Here is a 17,021-nt window from a genome sequence, read left to right on the forward strand (position 1 = left end):
CTGAGCCTCAACTATATTTCCAAATGCCAAATATACAAATATTTCCTAAGTTACAGAAGATAATAGCTATCTTTCTAAAAGACTGTATTGAAAATTAGAAACCAGAGACTGAGATTTTGAAGCGAAGACCAGTCCTCAAACTCTCCCTGGGGGTATGTACTGGGCGTGAAAGTGATATAATTAAGGCATCTAATTAAATTGCCACTTATTGGTGAAAGCTCTGCCTTCTGAGTAGCTCACACCATATGTCATAGAATCTCATATTAAGAAAGAGCATGCTGGAATCATTAAGCTTCAGACATGAGTCTTACTGGTAGAACAAGGTCTAAGGCCAGGACAAAAAGATCATTTTCCCCTGAAATCTGCCTATCTCATTAGCCTTTTCATGGGTGATATAACTTATTCCCTCCAAATATTCAGGGGTCCCACGGCTGTCACTACTAAGCATGCCATTTCCATTATTGTTATAAATTATGTGCCAAGCCCCTGGAGGCTCTTGTCCCAAGTTACAGATACTTATCAAAGATGAACTATTATATGACAGCACAAGGAAAAATGAACGTTAGGAAGTAAAACAGATTTTTTATAAATCATTAATCTATCCAGCTTGTGTAATATAGGTCATTCACATAAAGTACAGTACATAGTTCATATGGATTATTTCTGAACTTATCTCTCATACACACACACACACACACACACACACACACATTTTCAAATATACTAGACTATCAGTTTGATATTCTAATTTTTATTAATGATTTTAGTTTGATTTTTCTTAACTTTTCTAATTTTTCCAATAGAATTTCTGAGTTATATTTACTTTAATTATGTTAGTTTTTTATTTTCTCTTATTAGGAACTGAAATGCAAACAGAGCTAAAGTTTGGCCTTTTGGTTATATAACAAGGACATTGTGAAATTATGTTGTCATCATTTGTAGATCTCTCGCTATAGAATGTCTCTGAGGTACTTGTTCGAAATTTGGTTAAGTTACCACAAAATGAGATTGGTGCCACTATGAAGGTTCTGGAAATCACATGTTTTGGTCAAATAACTAAATCAGCTCTGTAATTTTACACAATGGCTGTGTCAAAATATTTATTTAAACAACTAATCTTGTTCCTTTACTCTCATCAATTACCAAATTGAAAATGTTTTGTATAAATATAGTTATAAACTAAACAAATACATAGATAAAGTTAATTTCCTTTCTAACTCAACATTAACGATTATGGAAGCTAGTTTTTTTCTCCCCCATAATTTTAAGAAGTGAAGCACTGTTCCTTGACAAACAATCACTGAAAGAATTGTTGCTAGCAGACCTGCCTTAGAAGCAGGTCTAAAGGAAGTACTTCTAGCTAAAAGGAAACAATAACAAATGGTAATTCAAATCAATAAGAAGAAATGAAGAGGACTAAAGGTGTAGGTTAACATAAAAGATTTTACTGTTTTCTCTTAATTTTAAAAAATATTTATATAAAATTGCATAAAACAATAATGACGATATATCTTTGCATTTATAACATATGTAGATTACTATATGTAATAATAGCAGCACAAAAAGGGGGAAGGACATAGAGCTATATTGGTATAAAATTTCTACATTTTACCTGAATAAAGTTGTTTTAAGCTGAAGTAGACTGTGATAAACTAAGATGCATATATAATTCCTAAAGGAACTACTAAGAAAAACTAAAATTATATATAGTTAAAAAAAAGACAAAATAATAAAATGATACATTAACATATAGCTATTTAACAAAAAAGGCAATAAAAAGAAACAAAAAAGCTAAGGGACACTTGTCAAACAAAATAGCAAAATGAATGATGTAAATCTAACCATATCAATAATTTTATTAAAATGTGAATTAACTAAATTCATTCGAAAGGCAGAGATTATCATACTTGATCAGAAAAAGATTCACAAATTTATATGCTTTCTATAAGAGACATACACTTTAGTTTCAAGTAAGGTGAAAATAAAATAATGGGGAAAAGATATACCATGCAAATACTAACAGTAAGAGATGGCTGTATTAATAGCAGATAAAATAGACTTAAAGCTTAGAAAAATGACAAGAGACAGTCAGGGACATATTATATGGATAAAAGGATCAATTCATCAGAAAGAAATAACAATTTTAAGTGCATGCATATCTAAAGCAGGACCCCAAAATACATTAAGCAAAAAATTACAGAACTGAAAGGAGCAATAGACTATTCAACAACAATAGACTTTAATATCCCACTCTCAATAGTTAATAGAATAGCTAAACAGAACATCAGGATAGGTTATTGAACACTATCAATTACTTTCAACTAACAGTTATCTATAGAAAATTCTACCCAATGACAGTAGAATAAACATTCTTCTTAAGTGCAAATAAAACATTCTCTAGGATAGATTATATGCTAGCTCATAAAATTATTAAGTTTAAAAGGATTTAAATAATAAATAGTATGTTTCCTGCCACAATTAATTAAATAACAATGGAAAACAACAACAGAAAGAAAACTGGGAAATCCTCAAACATTTTTAAATAACCCACAGGTTAAGAAGAAATTGTAATGAGAATTAAAAAAATATTTTGTGGTGAATGAAAATAAAAGCACAATATATCAAAACTTATGGGATACAGTTAAGCTTAGAGAAAAATTTAGAGTTTTAAACACCTATATTAAAAAATAAGAAAGCTCTCAAATTAATAACAAGCTTCTACCATAAGAAAACTAGAAAGAGGCAAGCAAACTAAACAAAAAAGCAAGCAGAGGAAGCAAATACTAAAGATTAGAGCAGAAATCAATGAAATCACTAACAACCTAACAGAAATTAAAAGGATTGCAAAAGAATATCATGATCGAATTTGTGACAACAGAGGAAATGACTTAGATGAAATGGAAAAATTCTTAGAAAGACTCAAATAACCAAAATGAACTCGAGAAGAAACAGAAAATTGTAAAGGTCCCATAACAAATAAAGAAATTGAGTTAGTAATTGAAATTCTGCAAAGAAAAGTCAGGTCCAGCTGGCTTTGCTAATCATTTTTATTGTTTAAAGAAGATATAATGGCAATTTTTTACAAACTCAGGAATTTGAAGAGAACACTTCTCTTTCATCTTGAGGTCAGCATTAACCTGATATGAAAATAAAAAAAAAAAAAGAAAGAAAGAAAAAAATTACAGACACATAACCATCATGAATATAGACACAAAAATTCCTAAGGAAACATTAGCAAATTCAGCAGTGTATAAAAAGAATTATACACCATGGTCAAATTGGGTTTATTCCAAGAATGCAAAATCACTCTAACATTGAAAATCAGTTAATGTAATTCATTAGTTGTTAATAGAATAAAGAACAAAAACTGCATAATTACCTAAATAGACTCAGAAAAAGTATTTAATGAAAATCAACATCTACTTATGGTAAAAGCTCTCAACAAACTAGGAATAAAAGGGAAAAACATCTGCAAAAAACATACGGCTAACATCAAACTTAATGTTGTTAAAAGATTGAATGCTTTTTGTCTAAGGACAGCAACAAAATAAGAATGGCTCTTTTATTATTTCTCCTAAAATATTGTAATTGTGGTCCTAGCAAGTGCAATAAGGCAAGAAAAAAAATAAAGGCATCTAGATTAGGAAAGGAAAAAAACCATATTTTTTCAAAGATTGTTTGACCTGAATGCAGAAAATTCAAGAAATACACACACACACACACACACACACACACACACACACACACACATCACATCTATAAATAATACATGAATTCAACAAAGTCATAGGATACAAGATCAAAGCACAAATATCAATTGCATTTCTATGTTAGCAAGTAATAATTTGAAAATGAACTTAATAAAACAATTCAATTTGTAATAACATAAAAAATCCTGAAGAATAAATCAAACAAAAGAAATATAATTCATACACTGAAAACTACAAATCATTGATGAGAAAAACTATCTAAGTTGAAAGGCACACTGTTCTTGGATTGAAGGACTCAAGATTGTGAGACTAGTGATTCACTGAAATTGACCTATAGTTTTAACATAATCCCTGTGAAAATATCCTATAAAACACAATTCCCTATTACTACAATTCCTTATTAAAATCTAAGCAGACTTTGTGTATAACTTGACAAGCATATTCCTGAAATATATAGATGAAAATGCAAAGAACCAAAAATAGTCAAAATGATTTTGATAAAGAACAGAGTCGAAGGTCTTATACTACCATATTTTAAACTTATTATATATACCTATAGTAATTGAGATACTGTGTTACTGGTGTATGAAGAGGCGCCATAGATCAATGGAAAATAATTAAGAGTCCAAAAGTAAACCTTTACTTTTAGTTCAATGTATTTTTGACAAGGTGCCAAGGCAATTTAATGAACAAATGGTGCCGTGACAATTGGATGCTCATAGGCAAAACTATAAAATTAAACTTTTATTTGACACTATAAACGAAAGTTTACTCAAAAGTGATCATATACCTTAGTGTAAGAGTCAAAACTATAAAACTTAAAGAAAAAATTTTTTGTGACTTTGGGTTAGGCAACTAGTTCTTACCCATGACACCAACAGGCATGACTGTAAAGAAAAAAATAACTAAGCTTCATTACAATTAAAAATGTTTATGTTTCAAAATATACCATAAAGAAAATTAAATTAATGAGCCACAGACTGGAAAATACAGTAACAATCATATATCTAATAAAGGATTCATACTCAGAACTTATAAAGAATTTAACAACTTGATAAATTTTGCCCTACTAAGAGAATGGACAGAGGGAGAAAAAAATGGTGTAGATGATAGAGGCTCTGTTTATCCCTCTGGAGACTAAGTCAAAGTTGTGATGGAAATAAGGAGCAAACAGCAAGGAAAAATTGCCTGGGATCTAGATGAACAAGCCATAGAACTAGGGAGAAATCCAAGAAATCACCCTGCAATGCAGAAGGTAGGACAGGGTGAGGATACCGGGCTGCCTGGTTTCGAGTGGCTGAGTGAGACAGAGGCTGTGGCAGTGGCAGTGGCAGTGGCAGATGCCTATTATAGGGGCCACATCTGCGAAAGGATTTTCGCGGTGATGAAGCTGCTCACTCTGAGCACCAGTGCTGATTCAGCTGTGCTCAGGGGGCACCAGGGACTTACAGGGAGACAGTGTCGGGATGAGGACTGAGGTGAGACTTACTCTGTATAGAAGTGCTGGTGGTATCCACTGTTCCTTGTTGAGCCCTCCCTGCTCCCAGTGGGAAGACACAATGCCACCATAGCCGAGAAGTCACCAAACTGGATAACAGAGGCCGTTCTGCCTAGAGGATTCCCTGAAACCCCGTCTCCCCAACTCGTGGCGCCACCCTAGCCACATTTAGATGTATCCTCAGTGAGTCAGGTACTCCTTGCTGAGCAATGCCTAGACTCAGACTGGAGGCAACTGGCCTTGGTTTCTGGTGTGGCCTTTTGGAGCAACTATAAGCACAGCATCTGTGGATTGCTTGCTGAATCTTAACAGGTGGCCCCAGAAGAACAGAGGCTGGAGCTAAATTTGGCCTGCAGCTGAACCCCTTTCAGGACTGTGCCACTGGACACCTACTTCACAAATCCACACTAATAAGACCTGGAGACTTAGGAGCTTTCCTTAGTTCATAGAAACAGACATGGAAAGGCAGCCAAAATGGAAAGACAAAGAAGCAGAAACCATATGAGGGAACAGAGCAGAGATCCAGATGCAGAGTTCAAAACATTGATTATAAAGACACTCAATGAACTTTTGAGAAGTGTAGATAATTCAGTAAGAACCGCAACAAAGAGATAAAAACAAAATGGAAATGGAAATTTTAAAAGGGAACCAATCTGAAATGAAGAACACATTATCTGAGATGAGAAGTATATTAAATGGAATAAACAAAGGAATAAACAAAGTGAATAAAGAAAAGGATCAAATGTCCTATGTAGAGGATGGGAAAGTCAAGGACATGCAATCAAAATGGCAAGAAATATGATGCCAAGACTATAAAAATAATTTAAGGAGCATATAGGACACTTTAAAGGTCAAAATATCCATCTGATTGGCATACCTGAAGGAAAACAAGATATTGAACAGCTATTTGAAGAAATAATGATGGAAAACTTCCCTAACCTGGTGAAGGAAATAGACATACAACTCCAGGAAGCTCAGAGTCCCAAAAACCAGGGATCTAAAGAGGCCCACACCAAGACACATCATAATTAAAATGCCAAAGTTTAAATACAAAGAGAGAATCTTAAAAGTAGCAAGAGAAAAGCAAATAGTTATCTACAAGAGAACACCCCTAAGACTGGTAGCTAATTTCTCAAAAGAAACTATGCAGGACAGAAGAGATTGGCACAAAATATTTGATGTGATAAAGACCCAAGATATACAACCAAGAATACTTTATCTAGCAAAGCTATCATTTAGAGTCAAGGGACAGATAAAGAGCTTTCCAGACAAAAACAAGCTAAAGGAATTTATCACTACAAAGCCAGTATTATAGGAAATATTGGAGGGATTTCTTTAAGAAGAAAAAACATGTATCAAAAACAGGAATAAAGAATGGTAACAACTACATTCCTATCAATAAGTACCTCAAATGGAAAAGAATTAAGTGCTCCATGCAAAAGATAGAGAGGCTGAATGGTTAAGAAAATAAGACCCCTACATGCTGCCTACAAGAAACTCACTTCAAATTAAAATACACACACAGACTAAAAGGAAGGGGATGGAAAAAGATATTGCTTTGATGGATCTCGAAGGTATTTAAGTCAGACAGAGAAAAATAAACATTATATGATTTCACTTATGCATAATCTAAGAAATAAAAAAAACCAAACTAATCAAAAACAGACTCACAAATATAGTGGACAGTTTGGTGATAGACAGGAGGGAGGGGGTGTTGGGGGCTGGGAGAAGGGTGAAGGGTTAAAGAAGTACAAATTAGTAGCTAATTGTCATGGGATGGGGTGCACAGCATAAGGAATGTAGTTAGCATTAATATGTTGGTTAGGTGAAGGATCAGGGGAGGGAGGGAGCAATCGGGGGGATCGTTTTATGAACTATATAGATGTCTAACCAATGTACTGTATAGTTGAAACTAATTAAAATAAATCAATCAGAAAAGAGAGAATGGGCAACATTTTTGAGTAGATATTTCACCAAGAAGATATATGAATGACTAATATGCACATGAAAAGATTCTCTACATGACTAATCATTAGAGAAATAAATTAAAATCATAAAGATACCACTTTGTACACACTAGAATGGCTATAACGAAAAAGAAAGAAAATAACAAAAGGTTGTAGAAAAAACTGAAACATTGCTGGTGGGAATGTAAAACGCCATAGCTGCTTTGGAAAACAGTTTGTTGTTTTGTTTTACTTTTATTTTACTTTTTTTGTTTCTTTGTTTGTTTTGTTTGTTTGTGTACTGGTCTTTTTTGCTATTTAGAGACCATAATCTGGGTTCTGTTTGTGCTCACTGCTACTGAATAAATATATATTGCATTTTAAAAAATATCTTTTGCCCCATTCACGCATTTCTTCCACCCTCCATCCCTGGCTCTCTTTAGCAACCATCAATCTCTTCTCTGTATCTACAAGCTTGATTTGTTTTTGTTTTTTTTTTTAATTTTATTTTGTTTTAGGTTCCACATATGAGAGATCCTACAGTATTTGCCTTTCTCTGACTGATGTTATTTTATTTAGCATCATGCCATCAAGGTCCATCCATGTTGTCACAATGGCAAGATTTAATTCTTTTTTAATGATGAATAATATTCCATTATATATGTGATATCTATATCATATCTTCTTTGTCTATTCATCCATTGATGGACACTTAGGTTGTTTCCATATTCCATATCTTGGCTATCATAAATAGTGCTGCAAAGAACATGGGAGTGTATATATCTTTTCAAGTTAGTGTTTTTGTTTTCTTCAAATAAATACCCAGAAGTGGAATTGCCAGGTCATATAGTTATTCTATTTTTAATTGTTTGAGGAATCTCCATATTGCTTCCATAGTAGCTGCATCAATTTCCATTCCTTCTGACAATGAACAAAGATTCCATCTTTGCCAACACTTGTTATATCTTGTCTTTTTGAACATAGATATTTTAACAGATGTGAGATGATATATCATTGTGATTTTTGCTCTGCATTTCCCTGATGATTAATGATGTTGAGCATATTTCATGTACCTGTTGGCTATCTGTATGTTTTCTTTGAAAAATGTCTATTCAGATCTGCCCTATTTTTAATTAGATTTTTCTCTTTCTTTCTTTCTTTCTTTCTTTCTTTCTTTCTTTCTTTCTTTCTTTCTTTCTTTCTTTCTTTCTTTCTTTCTTTCTCTCTCCTTGCCATTATGCACTTAAAACTTAAGATTCAGAGCAGAGCTGATTTTAGTGAATTTGTCTAAGTAAGACCATACTTTCTTTTTCTTTCTTTCTTTCTTTCTTTCTTTCTTTCTTTCTTTCTTTCTTTCTTTCTTTCTTTTCTTTCCTATTTCTTTTTCTTTTTTTTGCTATTGAACTGTATGAGTTCTTTATATATTTTGGATATTAACCCCTTATTAAATATATGATTTACAAATATATTCTCTCATTTAGTATGTAGCCTTTTTTATTTTGATGGTTTACTTTGCTGTGCAGAAGCTTTTTAGTTTGCAAAAGCTTTTACTTCTGGTGTCAGACCTAAAAAATCATCATCAAAACCTATGTCAAGGAGCTTACACCTATATTTTCTTCTAAAAGTTTTATGGGTTGAGGTAGTATGTTCATGTATTAATACATTTTGTGCTAATTTTTGTGTACCATGTAAGATAGTAATCCAGTTTTATTTTTTTTTTTGCATGTGGCTGTCCAGTTTTCCTAATAGCATTTATTGAAGAGACTGTCCTTTCCCCATTGTATATTCTTCATTCCTTTCTTGTAAATTAATTGACCATAATGAATGCTTTTATTTCTGGGGTCTCTATTCTGCTCCATTGATTTGTGCATCTTTTTTTTAATGCCAATACCATATATTTATTGACTATTGTGTTGTAATGGGTTTGAAATCAGGGAGTATAACATCTGGCTTTATTCTTTCTCAAGAGCGTTTTTGTTATTTTGGGTATTTCGTAGTTCCATACAAATTTTGAGATTGTTTTTTCTATTTCCATGAAAAAATATCATTGAAATTTTGATAGGGATTGTATTGAGTTTGTATATTGCTTTGGGTAGTATGAACATTTTAACAATATTAATTTTCGAACCCATTAGCACAGGATATCTTTCTATTTATTTGTGTTTTCTTGTTTCTTTACTTAACATCTTATAGTTTTCAGTACACAGGTCTTTCACCTTCTTGGTTAAATTTATTACTGGATATTTTATTCTTTTTGATGCAATTGTAAATGGAATTATTTTCTTAATTTCTCTCTCTGATAATTCACAATTATTGTATAACAGTGCAACAGCTTTTTGTGTATTGATTTTATATCCTGTAACATTATTGAACTTGTTTATCAGTTCTAACAGTTTTTTGATAGAGTCTTTAGGGTTTTCGATATATTCATGTCATCTTCATAAAATGACAGTTTTATTTATTTTCGATTTGGATATCTTTTTTTTCTTGCCTAATAACTAAGGCTTCCAACACTATCTTGAATACAAATAGTTAGAGTAAGCATCCTTTTCTTGTTCCTGAACTTAGAAGAAAAGCTTTCACCTTTTCACATTGAATATAATGTTAGCTGTAGGCTTATTATAGATAGCCTTTATTATGTTGAGATGTGTTCCTTCTAACCCTCTTTGTTGAGTTTTTATCATAAATGGATGTTAAATTTTATCTAATGCTTTTTCTGCATCAATTAAGATGATCATATGATTTTTACCCTTCATTTTATTAATGTGGTGTATCACATTGACTGTTTTGTGTTGTGAAACCAGCCTTGCATCCAAGGAATAAATTCCACTTGATTATAGTGTATATTTTTTTTTACCGCATTATTGAATTTGGGTTGCCAATATTTTGTTGAGAGTTTTGGCATCTATTTTCTTCAGGGCTATTGGCCTGTAATTTTCTTTTCTTGTGGCATTCTGGTCTGGTTTTGGTATCAGGGTAATTCTGCCCCCAAAAAATAAGCTGGAAAGAGTTTCTTCCTAATTTTTGGAAGAGTTTAAGAAGAATTGGTATTAATTTTTCTCTGGAAGTTTGGTATAATTCACTAGTGAGATTTTGTTTTTTGGGCAGTGTTTTTGATTTCTAATTTCATATCCTCACTATTAACAGTTCTCTTCATATTTTTATTTCTTAATGATTCAGTCTTGGTAGGTTACATGTTTATAAAAATTTATTTAGTTTTTCTAAGTTATCTAATGCAATTTGACTATTTTCCAAAACAGTTAAACATAAAACTTACCATTCAATCCATCAATTTTATTGCTGGGTATCTACCCAAAAGAAATGAAAACATTTGCCCACAAAAAGACTTATATGTGAATGTTTATAACATTATTATACATAACAGCCACAAACTGGGAAATTTTATATGTCTATCAGTTGACGAATGAATAAATAAAACATGGCATATCCATACAATGGAATACTATTAGTAATAAAAATGAACAAACCACTGATACTTGATATAACATGAATGACCATATAAAATAGCATGCTAAGTAAATGAAATATATGACTCCATTTATATGAAATGTCTAGAAAAGACAAAATCTATAAACACAGAAAGGAGATCAGTGGTTGCCTGAGCCAAAGGGTGGAGATTGCCTGTAAATGACCATGAGGAAAATTGTTGGAATAATAGAAATATTTGTGGAAATGGTAGCACAGTTCTATAAATTTATTTAAAATCATTGTATTGTATATTTATAATGGGTAAATAATATAGTATGTAAATTAATGCCTTACAAAGTTATAAAAAAACTAGAGATTGGTAGAATTTGGAAAGGTATAGATGAAACAAATTTGGCAGTATATTAATGTTTATTGAAGCTAGGTGATGGTTAATATGGGTACATTATACTATCCCTTCTACTTTTGTGTATGTTTGAAATATTCAAAATACAAGTTAAAAATAAATGAAACCAAAATAGTCTTCAAATGTTGATTATTTAATTATTCTTTATTCATTTTCCCCCTCATTGGAGCTGGATTGCTGAATGTGGCTTGGACCCTAGGCTAAAATTGGAATTTCTAATACTTTCCTCCAATTTACTCTTACTCTACACCTTGAGATAAGCCCATGAGTAACATTAGTTCTATAGAGTAGACATTTTCCACAGCCAGATATGTTGATGTTCAAAGTTCGCCTTGTGCTTTGTTGCAAACAGTAGAGAAACAAAAGGGACAGAAGGGAGAAGGAAAAGATGAAGAGAAAGAGAGCAAAAGAGATCCAGGCTAGCTTTCCTGAGCTCTAGCTCAGATGGACTTCTCAAGCAGGTGCCAGATTCATTTATATAATTCACAAGATAAATGTATAAAACAATTGAGGTATATTCTCTTTCGCTAATCAGATAGGTGACTTCTCTTCCACAGGAAGAGTTAATGAAGAATGGGGGAAAGAATGACAGCTAATTCTCCAATCTTTCCACGACAGGGAAAGTTTTAGAACTTTATAGGTCAAGGCAAAATCTCAGAGGTACACAGAGAAGAATCTCCCTACGAAGGAGATGAAAATCAACTGACCACACATATCTTAGATGTTTATCTATTTCACAGTAACCCCCAGAACTATCTTATCTTAATCAAAATCCTCCCTTAGCATTACCTTTATAAAGAATGAATTTTAACAAATCTTAACCTCAACCAGGTAGTTCTTATTTTTGGAGGTATAAAAGCATCATGCACATTAACATTTACATGTTACAGAGAGTTGTATGTGAGACCTTTGTTAATGTTTTTCTTTCAAGCTTTACCTCTCAAAACATAATAAGCAGGAATTTATATGTGAATGCACATCTATTTATGAAAATAAATTAAGAACTCTTCCTCATCCTATATACAACAAATTATCTGAACCAGGTTTAAAGATATCCAATATAAAAAAGACTAAATAAAACTGAATGATTGATTATACATCTTATGTATTATCATATGGTGACCTTTGTAAAAATGAATATCTTGAACTCTTCCTCTTGAGATTTTGATTCAGCAGGCTATGGCTTTAGCCCAGGATTTTGTGTTTATCAAAAGAACTCAGTTGGCTCTGAAGGGAACCATTTTTAAAAATGAATACTTAATTTAACTGAATGCTTTAAAGCTAGCAAAACTTCACCTTTCTAGTCCTTACTTATTAAGATTTAATGGTACTACAGAACACTTTGAAATCGATCATAAATCTACTTTCTCAAAGTAATTTTAGCTTCTTGGTCCACCTATCATCTTATGTACTTCATACTCCAATTCAAGTCTTCACCCCATAGTCTCCATTAAAGATCTGCCTCATCCTGCCTCTCAGTTTTAGATGAATGATATTAACCTATGAGTGAGACAAGAATACAAGAAAAGTTAGAGTGTGGATTCTTATGAAATCAAGCAGAATGACAGACAAGGTATTTAATAAATTTTAACATCCATTCCTCTTCACAAAAATGATTCTCAGCAAAGTAAGGAAAGGATATATAAAAAGATATATAACATGATAAATACATCTATTTTATACCAATGGGAACATGTTTGATTGGAGCAGAGGTTGCTGTTTGCTTCACAACAGTAAGTAATCCTTTCTTCCTTCTTAATAGAACTGCAATTTGGGGGAGAGAGGAGGAGGAGAGGCAGCAAGTTGCCCAGGTAGACTACTTGGTTTCATAGCTGTTCAAGTGGAGTAGTCAGAGGCAGCAGGGCCAAGTTGAGCCTGGGCCCCAGTTGCCAAGGAGCCTTAGCATAGGAATTGAGAAAATAGCATTTGAGCTGTTGCTCTACCACCTACTGTATGGGGAAACTTGAGTGAGTCAGTTTATGTCTCTGAGTCTCTGTTTTTTCACTTAGAACAAGTTTCTAGCTAAATTATAACTAAACTTTCAACTGTGATAATACAATACATATTTCTAAAAGCCTTATTTACTTTAACAACATATCTGTAGGAAAGATACTTCTACCTTTCCCCTTCCTCCAACAGAATTTTTACTTTTCTTTTTACTCTTCTCCCATTATGTAGTAGCCATTTTGCACATTGGGTGGATTGAAGCTACCCTCTGGCTATGGTCACTGGTTTAATAATGTGTATATGATACAAGTGTAAGCCAATTGCTATTGCTCATTATTCCATTGGCCAGAGAACTGGCTCAAAAACTAAGGCTGCTCCTCTCTGTCTTCTGAAATTTCAACTAGAAAGCTGATCTTGAGTTGCTACTGGCAGCCATTTTTTCTCCACAACTGGAAGCCGATTTGCCTGAGGGCAAAGCTGATCTATAGAGAAACATGAAAAGAAATACTGCTAGGGGTCCTGATCAACCCATGACTGAAGCCAAATTTATCTCTGGACATTTCCTGCCTATGAGTAAATATATACCTTTGTCATTCAAGAGCATTTTCTATTACTTATAGTCATAAGTATTCTGCCTGGTAAAATGGTTATGCCTTAAAATCTAAGTCCCGGGTCACTAGAATCTTTGATCATAAAGACTGAGGAGGGGAATTTATTCTTCCTCAAATGTGACTGCAAAATGGTGGGGGACATGAATTTACTCAAAGCTCCAGCCAAATATTTTGGGCATATTTTTAGATAACAGACTCTGAGAGATGGTAGAGATTTTACATATCTTATCTTAGAGATGATGAACAGTTCGTACACCCTCTCTATTTGACACATGACTGCTGGCACCTGGTTCACTGGAATATCAATAAATATTTGTTGAACCAATGAGTAAATGAATGAAAGAGAGTGGGGGAAAGTATATTTCAGTATCATACCTGTATTAATGTGGCAATTTTGTAAAGGAAGAGTGTATATTTTAGTATCATAGCTGTATTAATGTGGCAATTTCATAATTGGTGGGCCAAATCAACCTGGATATTCTCCAGAAATCCATTGCCCCAGCTGGTGTTTGTACATCTGAGCCTTATATCTCTAAAAACAAGCTATAAACGTTATGAAAAGAAGTGTTAGCCAACAGAACAAATTGATGACAAAAATCAGGAGAGGAAAAATTTGGACAAGCTGAAGTCTTTCATGATGTATAGTTCAGGCCATTCTTTAGCAAGCCCTCTACCCCTGGTTTACATTGCATGGCTGCATAATTATATCATATGACTGAGCCTCTTAATTCAATCTCCCACCTTGATTTCCGTTGCAACCCTTAGCGTGATTCATTAGGAGCTGGAGATTTGTTTATTGACTCTGATTCTCTCCTCTTATAAACAGAAGGCCCATTTGCTTCGGAAATTTTCCATTTGGTTTTCTAGCAATATGTACAATGTGAGCTCACAAACTCTTGAAACAAAAAAACTTTTAAAACATATATTTAAAAGAAGACCACACAAGTGCCATTAAATATGAAAAAGAAATTGTACTTTTAATGGACATGACTACAATCTACCAAATGACTAGTCCCAAAATTTAAAATTTCAGAATAAGAGAGGGATATCAATGAATTGCACATATGAACTGAAACTTTTGTATCTATGAAATAAAACTAAACAACATTTTATGGATTTGATTCTACTTTTTCTTCAGAAAAGCTATATCTTGAAAATCTTGTACTTAAATTTATTTTATCATTAGAAAACACACACACAGAGACACACACACATACAAACACACAATGCTTCTGTATCCATTTCTCTCAAATGTGCAAGATGGAGTGTTTTCTGAAATGTTTAAAAAAAATTAGTCTGATATAAACTTGATATAAATACAAATAATTTCTTACCTTAGAATGACCCTTTAACCTACATGATCTCACCCTACTTCACAGCTTTGCGTGTGATAGGATATCATGTAATGAAGCTATAAAGCTCAGAAGAATCACATTTCAGCTAAAAATGGAAGTTGGTAATAAACAAAGCTGACTAGTTTCACTGGGAATGAAACAATACACTAAAATTCAAACATACTGTAAACTCAGCTTGGGCAGAAGGGTTTGAAATTTACTTAACACAGACAAAGACAGTCACTTTCCCATCTTTCCACTGGAAAAAAAGAGTGAAGCCCCAAATTTGCTGATGGCACTTAACATACTCAGAATCAGCACTATTACCATCATGATTGCTACTCACCTTAGAATGACAAGACTTGGCCAACTGACCCTTGTATAATGAGCCAAACACCATTTTGGAGTTTTATTTTGCTGTTACTATAAACCCAGGGGAAGATGCCAAACCCAGTTGAAATCTAAGAAGGAAGAGAAGAAATGAGATCTTGGCTATGAACGATTTATCAACCATTCCAGAGGGAGATGCTGGCAGAGGTCACTCAGGTCAGCAGAGAGCAAATCCTTCATCACTTAGAAAAAATCTGTGGGTTGGCATTACATTATCTCATAGCAAATGCAAAGCTTTAAGCCTTCAATCAGTAGCACCTGGTGTGCTCTTGATGGACGAGCAGAAATAAAAGTGTCAGAAATTTCTGGAAGAAATCCAGGTAACAAAATTCTCTGGGGTGAGTATAAAGTGAACAGAGTTTAGGAACACATGTACTTGCTTTCACTTTATGTCCCTCTTCATGTCTTCCCAGGAATATGCAATCTTTTGCAAATCACTCGTCATGGCAGGAATTGGGTCTGGGATGAAAGCGTAGGTAACAGAACTGCATGTTTTTTCCCCACCTCTACTACACACATCCCCTCAAATAGCACACAGTATATACAAGTTGGGAGAAGGGATGAGTGCAGGTAGGTAGGCTGTCTCAAGCTTATGCCTGAAATAGAAAGCAACAAGCATCAGTAAGCACAGCTAGATTTTAACTCTACATATATACGAAGATGGGGGGAAATTGCATTTTTCTGACCCTTTAAGACAGAAGGACCCTCCCTCAGTGGACAGAGAAAACTTGATAAGCTGTTGGGGTGAGGGTGAAATGCCTGAGAGCATGCTCAAACTGCCTTTTAAGAGGACATGCCCTATTAACTGCAGGGCTTTTGTCTTCCTGTGAAGAAAAGTCTGCAAGTTTGCGGTCAGGACTGAATCTACTAAGCAGCAGAAGGTGACATTGCTCAGCAGGTAGATCCTTCAAGCTGTTCTCCCACATAGTTCTTAGCCTTTTCTCTAAATAAATATTGAACAAATATTTAAATGATATTGGCTTGAAGTAGTGCAAATGTTTGGCTTGACTTGAGCACTCACCTTTCTCTGTCTCTGTCTCTGTCTCTGTCTCTGTCTCTGTCTCTCTCTCTCTCTCTCTCTCTCTCTCAATCTCTCTCAATCTCTCTCTCTCAATCCAGAAAGAAGGGGCATGTCTGAGCACAGAAGTAAACAGCATGAAAATAAATAAGCAAGCAAACAAGCACATTTAAGAAGAAGAACAACAACAAAAAATCATTTTGGGATTTAAATGATGGAGACTTGAGAATATTCTGGTGCTGGAGAGTATCTTTTCACATGAAAGAGCCGAAAGGCCAGGGAAAACCTACTTCGGGAAGACTTGGAAATCTAGACTCATCCTAGAGTAGGAAGAGGCTAGAAAATATTTACTCTGGTGTTTTGAAAACATTTTCTTAGTAGAACACCTTTTGTTTTATTTTTTATTTTTATTCAAACAAAATGTTATAGGAAGCCTAATAGTGGAGCAGAGGGCTGTGGAGCTCTCGTGCAAATTAAAGAGCAGCCTGGAGTCTTGGCTGCTGAGCTCTCTTGGGTAACCATCAATGGTGGAATTCTTTTGTAATACATTATTAGTAACTTTAAGTTGTAAATTATTTTTGACTATTCTTCGAGTTCTAAAAGTTATCTAGAAAATTTTTTAACAAGAAACTGTATTTAGTGAAATTTTAAAAAGAAAATGTTTTCAAATTTTATACAAATATTTTGCATATTGCAAATATCAAAACAAAAAAT

General features: G+C 33.5%; 1 long non-coding RNA gene across 1 annotated transcript in view; it reads right to left on the minus strand.

Annotated features, from left to right (window-relative positions):
* Nucleotides 1-3,029: 3,029 nt before the first annotated feature.
* Nucleotides 3,030-17,021, minus strand: part of LOC112477044 — a 17,014-nt gene continuing 3,022 nt past the window's right edge. The window contains exons 2-3 of the long non-coding RNA XR_003045305.1: nt 15,246-15,360; nt 3,030-3,137 (exon numbers count right to left, since the gene is read on the minus strand). This is a non-coding gene — a long non-coding RNA (uncharacterized LOC112477044). The remainder of the gene's footprint in view (nt 3,138-15,245; nt 15,361-17,021) is intronic.

The sequence above is a fragment of the Pteropus alecto genome, unplaced genomic scaffold (genome assembly GCF_000325575.1).
Source record: "Pteropus alecto unplaced genomic scaffold, ASM32557v1 scaffold52, whole genome shotgun sequence".
NCBI lineage: Eukaryota > Metazoa > Chordata > Mammalia > Chiroptera > Pteropodidae > Pteropus > Pteropus alecto.